At 38.6% G+C, this 15,079-nt stretch overlaps 1 protein-coding gene across 1 annotated transcript in view; it reads left to right on the forward strand.

Annotated features, from left to right (window-relative positions):
- The window catches only part of MICU1 (mitochondrial calcium uptake 1), a 245,732-nt gene that overhangs the window by 110,674 nt on the left and 119,979 nt on the right, over window positions 1–15,079 (forward strand). The window lies entirely within an intron of this gene.

Below are 15,079 nucleotides of genomic sequence, written 5' to 3' on the forward strand. Positions count from 1 at the left end.
GGTTCCCAACCATGGTCCTCAAGGCACACTAACAGTCCAGGTTTTAAGGATAGCCATACTTGAGCACAGGTGACTTAATTAGTACCTTAGTTATTTTGATTTAACCATCTGTGCTATAGCATGGATATCACTAAAACCAGGACTGTTCGTGTGCCTTGAGGACCGAGGTTGGGAATCACTGGTATAATGTAATGTCTTGTACCCCCCTGTACAGTCATACTCTGTGGCTAAATGGATCCTGTTTAGGTGGTGTTACATAGGCACATTTCTGTACTCAGTAGTTCTCATGTCTTGTGATAGATTTTACAACAGCTTGTAATGTGCTATTATACATTCTCAGTTTGATAGGGCTCAATCAAATACAATGGATTTCAATTTGCTATAATGTTTATAGATATCTTTGGACATCTCACCAAAACACTGCTCTCAGCATTTTAAAAACGGCTTATGACATCCTCTCTATAGTAAATGTATTCTATCAGATTGGTGCAATAACAATTACAGCGCCCATGTGACACCATCCGTTCTCATAACAACTGATAAGTATCTGTCTAGGGCAAATAAAAAAAAATGCTCAAATCAATGTATGGACTATTAAACCTAATGATTCTTGATTTTCCATGTTTTATTTTCTGTTGTTGCAGGTCTTTGTTACTCTTTATGCTATCCTTACCATTTCCTTGTGTTGCTGTGGTATTTAGTAGTTTAACAAAACTTTGTTGTAATTCATTACGTTAACCTTTTCATATCATGTTAAGAAATGTTTCTGTCTTTACCCTTTGCTTGTATAACCAAACATTACCTGGTTTTTCTATCTTCTTTTTAACCTCCCCACCTTACCCAACTCTCTCATCAGGATTTCTGGCAGGTATTGATAATAGCATGTGTTTGCATCTGAACATCCAATATTGTGCATCCTTATAAAGGGGCAGACTGCCTGCGCTCCACCAACAGAGTTGACTCCACATATAAATATCATTGTAGGAAAAGGCAAGATTTGGAAGCCAGCAATTGGTTGGCTTTTGCCTATAACCATTTTCATTTGCATAGTCATTGCCCAGAATCCTTTGCCTGCTGAGATTTGCTATGTAATACTTATTTGCCATGCTTGCATGCGATCTGTAGTTATGGATATTTACTAGAATAAGACTAGGCTGCATATTTGAGTAAGGAAAATTGCTGAAGACATAATGTAATGCGGTGTTGGATTTTATTGGTAAGCCTTTTATATAGAGTACACATACAGATATGTTCATGATAAAACAGCCTTGCTCACATTTATTGCTTGCCTGCCCCCAGTCTAGTGTGAATGTAGAGACAGCCGCATACACCTTGACTACCTACGATGCTTGTACTAGTATGAATATATAGATAATGGTTAGCATGCATTTCTTTGTTTTCTGCATTAAAAGCAAGCGCTACACATGGATTGACATTTTAACAATGCTCTTTGCCATGCAGATTTAATAGTGACACACTTAGCGGGGCTACACCTTCAGATGACCTCTTCATTCATTTTATTGGTACACACTCTCCTGCAACTCTTATTTAATACATTATTTTTTGCATAATGGCTGCTTCTGTACCCTTTAGCTATATATAGTTATTTCACCAGTGTCCTATCATGTGCTGCCCTGGAATATCACACAATGCCATTGTCTGCTTTCATCAGTTTCCTGTACAGCCAGCACGAAAGTGTGATAGCTGTATCTCTGAGCATCGGAAAGTCGAAACTCTGTCTAGTGATGTAAAAAAAATGATGATAAACCACTGCAGAAAGTTGCATAGAAAACTAAATGTTATGTTCAGTCTAATAAATGAAAGTCATCTGGAGATGGAATCCTCCTTTAATAAAATAAAGTTTAATAAGGAAATTGCACTTTAGGCCAGGTACACATCAGAACGATGTGTGTCTCGGCCGATGGCAAGAGATGTCGGTAAGTTGTATGCACTGAATGATATAGTGCACTATTGAGCGCTATATCATTCATGGCCGCATTCAGCTGTATGCTGCCGGCCGCTGGGTCATCCCATGTCGCACAGCAGAACCCAATGTCAGTGGGCGGGAGCACACTGTCGTGCATACAAATCAGACAATGTGTACAATATGTCTCTCCAATCCACGGGGTCGGGTGACATATCGTCTAAAGTGTACCCATCATTACTTTCTTTACCCCAGTTGCTTGACATAGTGGGTACTGCAGATAAGCGAGAAGCTAATGCCTGAGCAGGAGATTATTTCCTGCCCTAACCGCTAGAAGTCAGCGTGAAACCCAGCAGATTGTGAATCAGGGGAGCGCAGGTACAAAAAGTGATAATTGTTTAAATTCTCTAAATCCACCTAAAGCTAGATTCTTAGTTTTGGGTAAAAATTACGATTTATGTGTGTAGTTAAGTTATTGTATTTATTACAGTAGTTAAATAAAAAAAAAATTTAAATTATAACTGGAAACTGAAGAGGAAAAAGACCTTGATGCATCTTTCTTCTACCAAATCATCTAAAATCACCAATTTTAAGTCTCTATGGCAATTTTCATTTTTTGGAATGTGCTTTGAAAAGTACTGTACTGTATAAATAAAATAATATAGTTGTATATTGCTGCATAAATAGATATGCTGTATATACAAAACACATGTAAATGCTTCAGTAGGATTTGAACTGGAATCTGTGTTTAGGAAACATGACTTTATTGCAGCCTCAAGTTTGTCATTTGGAATGAAATGTACAGAACTTTGTACATTGGTTTTTAAATATCATAATATTGACGCTATACCCATAAAAACACATGGCAATAGTAACAACTTGTCAAAAGATTTGAAGTGTAGTAGTTTACTCTGTTACAATTATTGTATTCAGCAATTTAGGCAGTGATGTTAAAAATTAAGCAAATGCTAATTGCATTGAGTGTGACAAGACTAATAAAAGCAGTAATGCTAGATTTATAGATTTAAATCAGTGCTGAAATGTTTTCCCCATTCTAGCTCAATGTTTGCAAAAAGCATGCTGAGGCAGATTTATGAACAAGTTACATTCCATTTAATTGCACTGTCCATAGTACAGAGTTTATTATGCTAATAGTGATTCATTCACATTATTACCGCACATTTTGTCTAGCCCTTGTCTGTTATAAATTATACAGTCAGACTACAATTTATAAACATTTCCATTTAAAGTAATAATGTTAAGCAAAAATCTAGTTGAATCAATTTGTTTTTAAATCCTATACTGGTAGGCAGCATTCTAATCTGTCAGTGCAGGCACCCTAGAATGTATCATTAACATGTTCCTCCCACAATAGACTACAATTGCTGAGTAATTAAGTATATTGTAAAGGTGCTTATCCATTAGGCGATGGGGTAACGACTGTACGATTACAACATTGTAATCGTACAGTCGTTCCCCATAATGTCCAGTGCCTACACTGAACGATATGTCGTTCAGTGCAGGCACCCTCCCTCATCCCGAACATCGTTATTGGCAGATTGACTGGCATGTTCAGGCGATGATTGATGTAGAAAACGACCAGCGGGAGCACACATCGCTGATCGTTTTCGAAATTTTCATGCCCGATTAATGAGCGATTGAATGATTGATGTCGTTCAATCTCTGTTTAATCGGCAAGTGGATACGCAGCATTAGAGACACTGTAAGATATTATGAAGACTGGTGTTAAGACAAAATGTTTTGTAACCCACAGCCACCAATTAAATGACAGCTTCACAGTTTGGAAAATTAAATTTAAGATCTGATTGATTTTTATGGGTTCCAGGGCTACCCTCACTCCTTGCACCAGATTCCATAAATAAAGTGTGTCATATATTATGCTGCAGTACTATATAGATTGATCTAAGGACGTTTAATTTAGGACTAAAAAAAAACAAAACTTAAAGATATTGGATAGAGATTAATGGTATTTCACAGAGAGACTGTCCTTCAGTTCTTGAATTCTGTGATACTGTCTCTGCATCTTAATGCAATAAAATGTATTGGCTCACTATGTGTTAATCGTCCTAGATTAAAACTTTGTGGTGTTTTTCTTTCATTCCCAGAAGAGACATAACAATAAATCACTGCTGCTCTCAGTTCTTTTGTTATATTGATGGGTCCATCTTTAAACATGGTTCAGTGTTTTTTAAGCCACATGTGACCTGTGATTGCTTTGTACTTCATGTACAGTATTTCCTCATGGGATTAATGGAACAATAAGACCATATAAAAAGGCTCCCCAGTGAAGTAAATTGTAAATGAGAGTTGTATTCTTGCCGACACACTGCCTTTTATTTTAGTGGAAGCAATCATGGCCAACTCTGGCGGTTGGATGATGTAGTATCTGCTCCTTCTCATATAGTCCTAATATGTTTCTTATTTCGAGTGCGATTTATACTGAGCATGCCTGCCTTCTATGACTCGGGGTGATCCAAAGCTTGCTTTAAATGAATTGAAATTAAAATGCTTTTCTTGAATTGTGAGCAGAACTGAATTAATGGTGATGGATAATTGCATTCATTGTTGCAAGAACCAGAATGTTACTCCCTTTCCAGTCCAAGATTCTGATTAAATCTGATTTCTATTAATAATTTTAAATATTTTAGGGTCTGCTTTAAATAGCTGAATTTGGTGGTAAATGTAGGTAACACAAGATGTATCACAAACGCCTGACCCAATGTATGTAGTATGGTCACCCCAGTTTTTCCTACCCCCTTTTCTACCAAAATGCTGGGACGGATCTGGTTTTTCGAACCTGTGTCAAAGTCAAGTCAACCCCCTTTCACACTGCACCTTGGACTTGGGCTATTCCCGGGTCGGCCACGCTCGCACTGAACCCATGTCTGCCCTGCAAAACTTGAGTATGTCATTAGAAATGGACGTTTTCTGGATATGACATAATGTCTGAGTGCACCTTCTAGCTTCAATTGGCTTTCAGCGTTACCTGGGTCGGATAACCCGGGTCGCACTGCTCCCAGCACCGTTAACCGAGACCGTGCCGGGTTCTACCTGGTTACTACCAAGGTCAGATTCCCGGGCAGCTCTACCCAGGTAATTTTTCTCAGACCTTATTACAGCAAACTTCGACCCGGGTTAAAAGTTTGGTGGAAAAGGGGTATAAATGTGCAAGTTGTAATGATTGGATTGCTGTGTCTACGGGTTTTGTCTCAGTAATGAACAGCCCCCCAAAACGTCATTTATTCTACTCCTTTGTTTTTTCACTTTTTTCCCTTTCCTTTAACGGAATTCTCCCCAAACAACAAAACAACCACCCTTAAGGTCAACTATTTCAGTTCAAATAAAATTAGTTTGAAATGCAGCCTGTCCTGGATAATTCTATCTATCTATCTATCTATCTATCTATCTATCTATCTATCTATCTATCTATCTCAGTTTCTCTCATAAATATGATGGTGATTATCACTATTTAATAGGTTTTTCTTTCCATCCCTATGTTGCAATTCTTGCATATTGAACGGATAAAAATATTAATTTCTTAGCTCCTAGTAATAATATATCTTATATACTTTGTTTACAAACAGCAGGCACTGACAAATAAAAACAATCAGACCCTGGACTGGAATTGGAAGTAATTTTTGACTATTTGATAAAACAGAATCTTAAGCAGTGACTAAATCACATTTCTGTGCATGTGCTAGTGTTTTCTAAGTTGTAGGACATCTACTATAAATCATATTTTACTTAATATATTGTTTTCTACTTAGTTGATGTAGACCACTAATTTTACATTAAAATCAGGAGTGGCTCATTTTCAAATTGGTACTTTTCATAGTGACTGCTTAAGACCATTGTTAAAAGCTTCCTGAATGATTCAATATTGCCTGATGTTATTTAATAAAACCAGATCAGTTGCATGGGTTGAAGCTGGAATGATATCATGAAATATTTGCATCTCTGCTTCAGAGTAAACAAAGAATTGGATGCTGTTGTGAAGTTAAAACTATTAATTGCTTGCCAAGTCATTTTATAGTAATCTCTGCTTGTGCATAATAAGTAGTCGGTCTAAACTTTGTTGTCTGTTCATTGTTCAACTTTTATTGAGAAAATTTTATATATATATTTTTTTGTGCAGTTTAATTATCAGCAAGTGGAGTTAATTGTGCAATGAATCCATATATGACGAGAGGATTAAAGTCAGAATGCATTTATAATTATAGATAAAATAGTGGTTTTCCTTATGTCAAGGTTTTTGAATGGAGATATATGTCTCTTGTCAGGAGAACCATTATCCAGAAAGTTCATAACAAAAAGGGAAAAATTGCTGCTGTTCTATGAGAAATTCAGAAAATTAAGCCCCAATAAATTATCGGGGGAGAAAAGGGAAGTGGCCTCTGGGTTTATCGCCTGAGGCCATTCAGTTAGGCTCCCCTTTTTCTTCCGATGCCTGTGTTAATGCCCATTAACGTGCATTAACTCAGGTTATTGGGTGTTAACCTTCGGAATCCATGACAAGTTCACGGATTGGTGCATTAAGTGGCTGTTATCCCCCGATAACAGCACACTTATCGGGGATTTCTATTCATTAGACCCGAAATTTATCTTTTGATAAACAAGTGCGCTCTACCAGAAGTAGATTTAATGGCGTCACGTCACAACCACAGTGTCCCCAGGTACGGGTCCAGGACCAGAGACCCATCAGCAGCATTAATGGATACACTGGCAGTAAGATGGGACTTCAAGCTGGCGTATTTCTTTCCCCCGATTTCCCTCCTGCCAAGAGTTATCAGGAAGTTCAAGCAGGAAGGCGGAATAGTAATACAGTAATACTGGTGGCTCCGTCATTGACCGACATACAGAATCTGTCCGTATCCTCTACCTCTGCGGCAGGATCTGCTAATGCAGGGTCCCTGCCGACATCCGGACTTAACCTCGTCTGGCTTTGACGGCGTGGCTCTTGAATCTTCCATTGTAAGAGCCAAGGGTTTTTCCAGCTCTGTGATTCAAATGATGCTTAAAGCACAAAAGCCTTCATATGCTTGCATCTATTACAGAGTTTTTGGAATTCCTTTGATCAGTGGTGTTCCCGTAGAAAGTATGACCCTAAAGTGTTTAGGGTTTCCTGGGTTCTGGCTTTTCTCCAGGCTGGATTAGACCTTGGTCTCCGCCTGGCTACATTGATAGTACAGGTTTCTGCAATCTGTCTGGTTCCAAAGAACAATTGCTTCTTTGCCAGATATTAGAATGTTTTTTGAGGGAGTTCTGCGAGTTAAGTTGTCCCACCAGTTGCACCATGGGATCTGTCTTTGGTTCTTAAGGGGCTACAGGTTTGAACCACTGGACTCTGTAGACTTGAAATGGTTGACAACGAAGACACTTTTTCTCGCTATCTCTGATTTGGCAGAACTTTCTTGTCTCTCCCCATTTTTGATTTTTCACCAGGATAGAGCTGTTCTTCGTACAAGGGAGGGTTAAATTCCTATGGTAGTGTCCCGTTTTCATGTGAATGAAGAAATTGTAGTTCCAGTTTTTCAGGCTCCTGTAAGTGAAGCCTCCCTGGATATAGTTTGTGCTCTCCGTAGCTATGTGGAGTATACAAACTCTGATCAAATTAGATGCTCTTTTTGTATTATATGGTTTTCACAAATGAGGATGGCCAGCTAACAAGCAGACCCTGGCTCGATGGTTACGTATGACTATCTCTCAGGTGTACACACAGGCTGATCTCTCTGTCCCAAGCACGGTGACGGCACATTCTACTCAGTCTGTAGGGTCATCGTGAGCATTTAGTCGTGGTGCCTCTGCTGAACAATTGTGCAAGGCAGCCATGTGGTCTGCTGTCCACACTTTTCTTAGGTTCTATGCCTTTGATATTTTTGCCTCTCAGGATGCTTCCTTTGGGTGATGAGTTATCCTTTCTGCTCAGGAGCGTCCCCCACCCTAGGGGGAACTGCTTTAGGACATACCCCTGGTATCCCTGTGGACCCTGAAAAAGAAAACTCGAGTTATGGTAGACTTACCTTGATAACTCTCTTTCTTCGAGGTCCACAGGGCACCCACCCTGACGCACCTGACTTCATTGTGTTATTTTTCTTTCGGGCACAGATTCCCACATCTTGTGTCTGAGTGTTTCTGGTGTACGATTGTTCTACCTTCTCCTCTTTCCTTCTCCTGCCTTAGGCTTGGTTACACAACTTAAAGCCTGTGGCTAGGGGTGTATATACAGGAGGACCCAGTGCATCCTGGGAGCTGAAAGCTCTAACAGTTTGGTGCCTGGATCTCTCCAATCACATTACCCCATGGTATTCCTGTGGACTCTATGGACCTCGAAGAAAAAGAGTTATCTAGGTAAGTCAACCATAACTCTAATTTTCTGCACCAAATGATGGAGATACTGTAAATGTTGTTGAATGGTTAAAAACACTCAGAAAATAGAAAACAACTCTATTACCACACAATGATTCACCTAATTTGCCCTCTTGGTTTCAAAGGGGGTCCAAAATGATGCTTTGTCGGTATTCGCCCATAAGCTCCATATGGCTTTTATAGATTACATGTAGAGCAATTTAACTGCAGTGTCCAAATAATGCTACTGTATGTCTGTTTAATGCAAAAAATAATATACTCATACAGTTGTGCTAGATGATTATAACAGCAGAGAGATTTAATTTTACAGCAGAGGGGTTCTGAATCTGCATTACCCATGAGATCTGTCTAAGCACTGACCTCTTCTATAAAAGTTTCTTTGTCTACATTTTTAGAATGTATTGCTGTACTGTGAAAGAATAATGTTAGCTAAAAATCTGCAAAGAACTAGCTTATGATACATACTAAAATATCTAAGTTGATCTTAGGGCAAAGAACTTATATATATATATATATATATATATATATATATATATATATATTTATTTCGTACTTTGGCAAACCAGATATTTTTAAATCTGAAAACCAGCTTAATGCTAGCCTCAGATGTAACTGCACTGTGTATATGAGCAATCTGGCCATTCATATGGAGGGTCAGATTGACCAGATTTGGTTTGCAGTGATCCTTTTCTGAGCTCATTTGCTCTCAGGTGACCTTAGCATTACCTCCTATTGTTTTTAGCGATTTAAGCCGGCCATACACTGTGTGATTAGAAACCTCACAATGTGTTGTACGATTGCTCTTGCGATTCTTCCTTTTGAAAGTCTCCATACGATGTGGTCAAATGATGTACGATTGATAATTACGATCATACATACATCATAATACATCCTACACAATAATAATACAAGTATAGGTCCTGCGCAATTTATGCAAATGGTGATACCTTAGAAGAGGTGTGCCGCTATACTGAAGGATGTCTGACCTCATCCAATAATTGAAATGATAATGGATAAATAACCAGATGCAGCGCACAACCTTTTCTTACTATGAGGTGGTTTGTGTTATCCTAAATTTTACAACACCCAGAATGATAATGTATATAAGTGGTGATACAATACAGACCACAAATGAATAAAAGAAAAACGTATAACCTTTACTAATAATAAAGCAAGCATAAAATCAATATGGACATCAATATTAATCAATGTACAATTGTTCACAATGAAGTGTCCTCATAAATATCTGGACGTTTGATTCATATACAATAAAGTACAATGCAATGCCAAGGTGTAATATGGCCTGTGGAATCATAAGATCATGATGTATTGATCATACAAATACTCAGTCACCCTCAGTGCCACAGCACAGAGCGATCCCCGAGGTTGGCTCCAGCCTGCCATCCCCGGACAGCAAGAAGAACATACCGGGCATCAGACTTTACAAAGGTACCACACATCTATTTAAGGCACCCTTCACGGAGTGGAGCGGGATGCCGCTGCTTCTCCACACCGTTAACTTTACCTGCATCCCCAGAGACTTGTTTGGATTATTACGGGCTAAGAACTCTTTTTTTTCCCTTTTTTCCATTACTTCAATCCGATACTTTCCCTTTTTTTCTGAGTATTTGTATGATCAATACATCATGATCTTATGATTCCACAGGCCATATTAGACCTTGGCATTGCATTGTACTTTATTGTACATGAATCAAACGTCCAGATATTTATGAGGATACTTCATTGTGAACAATTGTACATTGATTAATATTGATGTCCATATTGATTTTATGCTTGCATTATTATTAGTGAAGGTTATACGTTTTTCTTATATTCATTTGTGGTCTGTATTGTATCACCACTTATATACATGATCATTCTGGGTGTTGTCAAATTTAGGATAACACAATCCACCTTATAGTAAGAAAAGGTTGTGCGCTACATCTGGTTATTTATCCATTATCCTACACAATAGATCGTAATCTTACGGTTTTTCCGTTAGATGTACATTCCAACTATACGACGGCGGAGACGCGCATCGGCATCCCAAACATACCAAAACACACGATGTGCACGATCGATCGATATCGGGCACAAAATCGCACCGTGTATGGGCACCTTTAGTGCTTATGAATGCTGTACTTGACTAGCTGAAAAAGTGCTAGCTTTTAGAACAGCATTTAGCTAGCTGACCAAAAAGTTTTTGTAGGTAAGAAGTTAAAAGTATCATTGTCTAATGATCTATAAAATGCTCTGTTCAAGCTGTGAAAGTGAATATCCTATTAATAAAAGAAAGAATAGATGATAAACATTCCTCATCAGTTGGAGTATCATTAACTTGTGCTGCCATTTCACATATTGGCAGGTCTGAAAATAGAAAATGTATATAAAAATATATATATTTTTATTTTCGTAGGTCTGTAGACTTTTTTAAAATAAAAATCACGAATATATACTGTAGGTTTGCTATACTTTTAGCTCTGCTGCACATATAGTCTGCTGTCTAATTGTTTGTTGAAGTGTGAAACATAGATACAGTTAGAACCACTTGGCCCATCTAGTCTGCCCTGACACACGATTACTACGCGCTTGAGTCTAGGGCAAAAGACTACAACATGCAACCTATAAAGCCATTTCTGGTGACCACAGGAACAAAATGTGGAAGTAGAAGCAATACTTTTCTGTTTTTCTGTCCTCTTGTACTGAATTGTACCTGGTCTAACTGTGGCTGGGGAGGTGTAGGGATTCACCAGTTCAGTGGTTCCCATAAATGTATTAGTGAGGTTATTTTGGCAGAGAGAATGAATAAATAGCTTCACTCTGATTAGCTGCCAGATTATCCCTTTATTAATGTATGTTTTTTTTTTTCCTGTAATTCGCTGAGTAGCACTATCACCCCTGGCTGTGAACTGCATTAAATTTGCTTTTCCGGTCACAGAAGACCTTGTTTGCAGTGAGGGCTGAGGTGAGGAGGGGGTGGGGAGGAGGGAGGAGAGAGATCCCGCTCCATATGGCGGAGATGGTACTGACAATACCAAATTATTACATAAATTAGATAAGACTAACAAGATAAACTAAGTTACTGCTTGAGAGGATGGTGAGAAATATGCTGGAGAATTTATATAGGAGTGAAATGTGTTACTATGAAATTAGGAAAAATGTGTCCCTATGGGGGAGGAGCAGTGTGTTCCTATGGGAGAGTGGGAATGTGTTGCTATGAGATGGGGAGGAATGTGTTGCTGTGGAGGTAGGGGCAGTGTGTTGCTATGAGTGAGGAGGAATGTGTTCCTATGGGAGAGGGGAATGTGTTACTATGAGATGGGTGTGTTGCTTTGGTTGTAGGGGCAAAGTGTTGCTGTAAGTTAGGAGCAATGTGTTGCTATGAAATGGAGGGATGAATGTGTTGCTGTGAAGAAAGGGGCAATGTGTTGCTGCAGTGGGGTTAGGGGAAATGTGTTATATGGAGAGATCAGGAATGTATAACATGAATGAGAGTGTTAGTAAAGAGGAAATTGAAAAGATTTGTTGTACAGATGGGAGGGAGGCCAAGGGGGAAATGTATTAAACCTTATATAGAGTGGAGAAGTAGACCGGTGGAGAAGTTGCCCATAGCAACCAATCAGCTTCTAGCTAGCGTTTATCAAGTACATTCTATTAAATGGTAGGTAGAAGCTGATTGGTTGCCATGTTCTTTTCCTCCACTTGTCCTCCGCTCCATTCTTTAGAAGGTTTGATACATCTCCCCCAAATATATTGCAGAGGTGTGCTCAATCCCTGTGTGATGTAACCACACCCACTAAATTTGCAGACCCACCAACATGACCCCTTCTAATCGGTACGAAATGCTCTGCTCCTTGTATCGTGTTGTAGTCCGGATCCAAGCCTTGACCATCCTGATGGTCACAATACCAGCAGTAGAATCCCGGCGGTCAAAATACAGACAAATCCCGACGGTGATTATTAGGGTTAGGCAAGAGGGGGAGGATCAGGGTTAGGGTTAGGCTATGGGAGGGATGGGTTAGGGTTAAAATACTTGCCAAAATCCATCTGGATTCCACTGCCGGTATTGTGACCATCGGGGTGGTCACTGTCTTTATTTTGTACCCAACCCCCTGGATCAACCTATTCATTTACTATTGCAGTCATCTGTGTTGAATAAATGAATTTGTGCGAAGGGTGTTTTTAATATAGATGGCGGCGATAACACATTAAGAGGGAGGTCAAGGAGAAAAGCATTTTGTATGTGGCTGGTGGGTATTAATATGGTGAACATGCCTTCTATAGCGTCACACTCTCTTCTGTCCCTGTGGGACTTTTATACATTGTAGAGAAATGTAGCATAACTGCAAAGTTCACTTTTATTGCAGCCCCTTCAAATCACTACAATGCAACCATAAAAAATGTTTTGTGACCCTGTTGTTGGGAGAGATGAGTTTAGAAAGCATGAGAATATGCATCTAGGAGGATTCAGGGTAAAATGAAGCAGGGAAAAGGGTATACAGTGGTGTATCTTTGTGTATAAAGCGATTAAAAAATATTTAAAAATAGACACTAATTGAATAGGGAGTGTATAGAAAGAAACTCTTAATTTTGTGAATTTCTGATTATGTTGCTACTAAATTGTTATTGTACAGTCTTTGAGCAGTCTCATTATGCTGGCCTTTTTTTTCCATTGTTTGGGGAAGCTGTGGATCAAATGCTTTCATGTACTTGAAATGGCATTAACCTGCTCCTTTGTTACAGGAGCTTCTCTTGGCATAAAATAAATAACCCAAGAAATAATGAAACTGATTGGATCAAATTGCTTAGTGTTTCTAGCCAATGCTCAGAGCATTCAGATGTGTGTTCTGTCAGGCTGTCAAGTGATCCTCATAGCTCTCATAAGTTCACTAACCTATTTTAGTTTGAAGATGAAAGTATACCAGCTTCATAGTATACTCCTTTTAACTGTACTTGCAGTATGAAATAACAATTTGTTCTATTTATGAATATGTATGAAAGGATGTCTGTTTGTCCAACCCATTTTTTTTTTTTTGGTTAATTAAAAAAATAAAGAGGAATGTTATAGAGAAACATTAATTATTTTATTTACATTTATATGGTTTGTAGCTATGGATAAAACCGAAGTGATCACATGATAGAAAAACTGTTCTAAAGATTTTTGCTTGTTAAATAGTAATGGGCCATTATCTGTGAATAACTCCTCCACTGGGGGTCAAAGATTTTAGGGATCAATTATGACCAAACTAAGCACAATTATTTGATTTCCCCCAAATCACTGAAATTTTGTGTTGGTGGGCGCTTTTTCTCAATCATAACGCCTCGTTTGCTGCATTTGCAAGCAATGGTAAAAAACATGTAGATTAGTCAATTTAGGGTCTCATTTTATTAATTAGAACATTTCTTAATATTTTCTAATCATTTCACCACCATTAGCTATTATATTAATCTGAAAAATAAGTTGTTACAAATAATACCATTTAGTACGTTTATACATAAGTCCCAGTATACTGTATATGCTGGGCATAGAGTACATTCAGTGCAGATGTTGAAAGGTGAAGGCAGATTACATCTTTAATTAGTGCTGTGATAGAGAAACCTATGCAGCATTGCCACACTTCTTCCCTAATGCAGAGAATCAGACAGAGCTGGACTCATTTAATTCCATTCTATGCTTCACACCTACACTTTTCAGATAGAACATAGCTCTCGCACTGTTCATTAGTGGATAATGGCCAGTTTGAGCCAAGTCCTGTTTTAACCACATCACTGAGAGAAACACTAATCTCTTTCTTTTGTCTGCTTATCTCCCATGAGCAAATTATCTTGTCTGTACACCGTATATACACCAATCACTCATCACAGCAACATTTTCATTTACAGCATTGCAGGATACAGGCTAAACAAACAGTAGCAACTGTGTAAAACCTTTCAGAAGAAAAACAAGTTGTGTTTAAACGTTTTTGTTTGTATGTTCAGATTCAGCATTGCTGATTTGGACAGTAGAAAATTTACACTTTTGTGCAATAATAGAATAATGTAGCCTATTGCGCAATGTTGAATATAAAGGCTACATGTCACCTACACGTTGGAGATGGTAATTCAAATTATTTCAGCCAATTAAACAGCGGATTATACAGTGTGTAGGTGACAAGTCCATTTTAAGGCTGTGTTTGTGACCTAGAAGAGAAGGAAAGACTCTATGCCCTTACATCCATATTCTCAGGTAGCCTTTCACGAATTTCATTCCAGCCCCCGAACTATATAATTGATGATTTAAATGCACTGTTTGCGCTGTCCTGCCTTGCGGCACTTAAACTAGTGGGAACAGTATGAACTGCATGTAGCCTGTAATAGGAGTGTAAACGTTACTTACAAACACCTATCCATCAGGATTATTATGTAACTTCTGAACGCTCTGTAACAGAGGTTATAGGTTTTATCATGATGGCATTGCTAAATTACATATGATTTAGTGTATACTCTTACATGTGTAATCTCAGGGATTCCCAGTCAGCACAGCAAGTCACAGTCAGTATGGCAGTAGCTGAAACGGTCCCCAGTGAAACAGAGCCATCTGGCTAGTATAGCTGCAACCACTGAGAATGTATGATGTCCAGCCACCTGGATTTATACATTTTTGCTGATTATGTATCATCATCCTGTGTTCCTGTTTAACCAATTGTCTTTCCTTTACCTTGTATATGATTGGATCTTCGCTAGACAGAGGTAACCAATGGGCACAGTCCTCGTACTAGACCTTAATGT

This window comes from Taudactylus pleione, unplaced genomic scaffold (assembly GCF_031769625.1).
Source record: "Taudactylus pleione unplaced genomic scaffold, aTauple2 ptg000016l, whole genome shotgun sequence".
Lineage (NCBI taxonomy): Eukaryota > Metazoa > Chordata > Amphibia > Anura > Myobatrachidae > Taudactylus > Taudactylus pleione.